The sequence below is a fragment of the Stegastes partitus genome, unplaced genomic scaffold (genome assembly GCF_000690725.1).
Source record: "Stegastes partitus isolate 25-593 unplaced genomic scaffold, Stegastes_partitus-1.0.2 Scaffold529, whole genome shotgun sequence".
Taxonomy (NCBI): domain Eukaryota; kingdom Metazoa; phylum Chordata; class Actinopteri; family Pomacentridae; genus Stegastes; species Stegastes partitus.
In genome coordinates, this window is record NW_007578260.1 from 81,939 (window position 1) to 86,544 (window position 4,606).

Genomic DNA, 4,606 nt, shown 5'->3' on the forward strand with positions numbered 1-4,606 from the left:
TTCAAGCTCAGCTCTGCTTTCCATTCACCCTCTTGTTACAGCCGTGGCGCTGCTATTTACACAGGGATTCCACCGCATAGATGCTTCAGTGTTGCAGCGAGGGACACACCCACACACACACACATTCCCAAACATTATAAATCTACCAACAAACACACAGTCAAACATATATTCCAAAAGCCTGCGCACACGCTTCAAGGCCAGGTGGGAATACCACAGCTGCCCTTCACAGCTGTATCCAGATTTTTTTTTCTTTCTCCCCGTTTTCACTTTTTTTCCACCCTTTATTTTTTTATTTATTTTGCGAGGGTGTGTCACGCTCATTATCAGGGTAAATACGGCGAAGGGAGCCCAGAATAGCTGACATTTGCATGGAGAGAGAGGAGGCATGAAGTGGGTTAGAATAATAACAGAATGGAAACTTTGCGTGAAATTGACTTTCAGCCTTGCAGTTAGCACGCGGGCCTTGTATAAATAATGACTGGGGAAGGCCGGCCAACTAAAGACACATATTCACCCAGAGTAGCTGAAAGACAAACAGATGCACACACACACACACATGTGCATGCACACTGTTCAGTTGGAAAGAAATGCCAGGCCCTGCTTATTAACATTTGCAGAATTTGCCAAAAAGCCACACATGGCAAATATGAAGTGCTGTACAGGGCTGGAGAGAGCAAGAAAGAAAGAGATTCAGCAAGTGTGCCTACACATTGTGGCCTTGGGAAGCAAAAAAGCAGATTATGCTACAAGTTTCTTTGGCTGGACGATAGAGACACACTTGTATTGTGAGTGTGTGTGTCTCATTCCATCGTCACATCTGTTTCTAATGGGCGACTGGGGTCATCGTGGCACCCGGCATGTCTCTGACTGTCTCTCTCCGGGCTTGTATAGGATGTGCAGAGGCAGCCACAGAGGAGACAAGAGGTCAGGACGAGACCTTCGTCAATCACACACACACGTTTCATATTTACACCTGCGGCCTACCGGGACAGAACGCTCATTCATCAGGACCTGCCACTTACCAGAGTTAAAGCCTTCACTTCTGTTCACGTTAAAATACCTGGACGAAAATAAGATATCAGCTCGGGGGCCTGCATGCATGTTCCTGCTGTTTGCTGTAATGATATCCGCAATTTGCTTAATCAACCAAAATAAAGACTCATGCTCACTCTCATAGGAGGACTGTAGACATAAGAATGTACAAAGGTTTGCACTTCAGGCTTAAAGTTTCTAAAAACCGCAAACAGATCTGCTCAGCCAAGAACAAGAGTCCCATCACGCTGATGAAAAACAGTCAACATGTGGAAAAAAAGGTTGCTTTAGACAGCTCTAGATGCATTAACATGGCTAATACTGCAACCAAGAATTACTTTAACATCAATTACTGTATATTTTCCCATTAATCAAATCTACTACAAGGCTTGCTGCATGTCTCCATCCGGCAGCGCAAGAGAGAGGTGTATTGTGTTAGATGTGCCTCTCTTGACTGAATTGTGAAGTGAACCACTGTGAGAATCAGGAATGCGCAGTTGAGAACAGGGAACGGACTCATTCATTCAGCTGTCTGGTGAAGTTTAATGAGTGACTCAGTGCAGCAGGAAGTGACATTATAAACCTGTCACTAACCATTTCCTCTCACGGGTCACCTGCAGCCGATTGGGTTCAAACACTTCCATGATTGAAATTTTCCTTTTTTTTTTTTTTAGCTTGCTCATCTTCCGTTAGCCGCCTTCTGTTACTCCCTCTGCATGTTAGCGAGGCGATCTTTAAATTGAAAACCCAAATTAGTTTCACCATTTTTAGTGTTTTCATAGGGAGAAAGGCAATAAAAGACGGGAAGGAGAAAGTGCAAGAGAGCAATATAAAGAGACGTGGAGACGCCGTGAAAGAGTGGCAGCAGTACGGGAGACATTACACTATGAGATGGATATGACACACACACACACACACTGCTGAACAGCTGGGCAGCGCATTAACTAAATGAGAGTGTGCACATGAGGTAGGAAGGTCAGAAATGAAGAGGGGGATGAACATAGGGCAGCAAAAGAAAGCCTTAGGCGGTGAATACTTGTAGCTACACACCTGCGTCTCACCCACACAAACACACACAAACCAAACCCAGACAAGCGTACATTCCTACTGCCTCCAGGCCGTTTTCTTTTTTTTTCGCTAAATGAAGCCTGTGCGTGTCCATATGAGAATCTCCTGCATTTCAGTCCTACATAGAATTGCGCTGGAAGATATTTTGACCACAACATGAATCTGCCCAATCGCATTCCATCCAATCAGCGGCGCCTCAGCCGTAAGAAAGACCCGGCTTGTCGTGTTCCACTTGCATTCTGGTGTGAAGGAATGCAGAGGCGATAGGTACAGGCTGGGATCTGTGTGCATCCGTACTCCAGAGTGTGTGTTGCTTTGTCTCTCTGGATGCTATTAGGTTTAGTGTGCTCTCTATGGGGGATTTTCTGTTGTCTCCACCCTGCAGGCTTTTTAATAAACAGCCTTTATCTGTGATGAGGCTGTAAAAACAAGGGCAGAAGTTGGCCTTATCCTTCAAACAGGAAATGGAAGCCCACTGGCAGTGAAGCAGCGTGTTCCAGGGGGGTTAGCAGAATTATGAATGAACAAAGATTTAGACATACGATGTTTTTTTTTTTGGTAATAATTAAAGGAAATTAAAGGACCCCTTTTGTACTTTAGTGATGAACACAGTGCAATGTCTGAAGAGATGATACTTTAAAGCTGGAAGTTAAGATCAATAATATATTAAAATATGTTCTGTGAAAGGTTTAATATCTATTTTAGTTTCAGCCACAGAAATCAGGGTTTTTAGCACCACAAAAACTGTGTATTCGACCTGTTGAGCATCAAACAGCAGACAAGGACAAGAGTTGGTGGAGACCAAAAACCGAGCAAAAGAGAGTGAATTTAGGACTTGCATTCATCAGGTGGACACACCAAAAACTTGGTAATGATGCTCAATAAGTAAGTGCTGGATGTGGAAATAATAAGTAACTGTTAGCTTGTGTGTCCATCTTCGCAACTTTACAAGGTCACTATAATAATCATTTAAATGTAACTTCAGCTTGTTCTATTACTATCAACAGGTCACAAAAAAAGCAATAAAGGCGGCTTTAATGTCATACTATTAGGGCCTGGTATCAATAACAACTTTTTAAGCACTGACTAATAACAATCAAAAAGTCTAAACTATTTAGTTGTATTTTTAGGCGTGTTTACATATTCTTTGATCAGATGGTTCCTCATTGTAATCAGCTACGTAAGATCATGTTACCCAAAAAGTGACGATAATTCAAGCTCCGAAAGCACTGGGTACTATATTTCCCATATGGCAACTTAACAGGATGCTTTTGACTCTTAAAGCCTGGTAAATGTCCATTTCCACGTGATGCTCAGTTGTACACCAAAGAACCAATCAACTAACTTTAAACACTACTTTTGTACATGGAATATTTATCAAATGCCTTTAATATGTAAAAAGCAACACTTACTATCGATGCTGTGTCCATTTCTTTCTAAGTCAGATCATAAATTAGTGATATTAGGTAAAGATGATGAACTCCACATGCTTTGTAAGCATAGTAGGATGGCTAAACCAACACCAAACATCCTGTATTCTTACAAAGGCAGCCACATAAGTCACAAGCTGCCCTCACATATTACAAACCCAGATTCGGGAGTTCCACATCAGGTCTGTAAGTCAACATCACCTGCTCAATCCCTGTTTCCTTCCAGTAAAAAAGAAAAACAGGGAGCTACAAACCTGTGCAGTGAAGAGAAACAGGTGTTGTTTTGGGTGCTGTGAGGCATTCGGAGACCTTGTGTTGTGGCTGTTAACAAGTTCAGACCAGTGGTCTGACCTACATTGATGTATTAATACACCGCACTGTACGTGAGGAGGTGATACGAGGTCCAGATGATGTTCTTTTACTTCTAACTTTATTATGTTCATTCTTCGTTTCACGGCTTGGGAGGCAACATCTGTTTGTGCGCGCATGTGTGTGTGTGTGTGTGTGTGTGTGTGTGTCGTGTGTGGGTGTGTTCGTGAAAGGTATTCCGTGAGGGCAGGGAGACGAATGATGCTGGTGAAAGAATGAGGGGACCCAACAGTTAGAGCAGCGTTCTTCGTCTTTGTGTGCCGTGTGTGAGTAATACCCACAGCGAACGCCCGAGCAGAAGAGCAGCTGTGCGTGAGGCATGGGGGGAAAAATGTAATGACACAACATAAATCACCTTCAACATCTATTTGCCTTTTAAATTTTAACTTTGGTCTGACATCGAATTGAAAAAAAAAACTTCTGATATGCCTTCCATGTAGACATAACTCTACAGGGTGATGAACCTGAAAATTGTAATGCTTCTGCGTGTTACGAGAAATATCAGTTGCAGTTTTGTATCAAAGCAGAGCTGAGGCACCAGAGAGTTTCACATAAACTATACTAGCAATATTGCAATCTAGACTGAAATAGGGCTGAACTTCTGCATTTGAAGCTGATATTGGAATTTGGAAGTTTAAAAAAATGCAGTTGATTTTCATATTTTAACACAAAACTAAATACAGAGCCCAAAACATTTTGTCAGT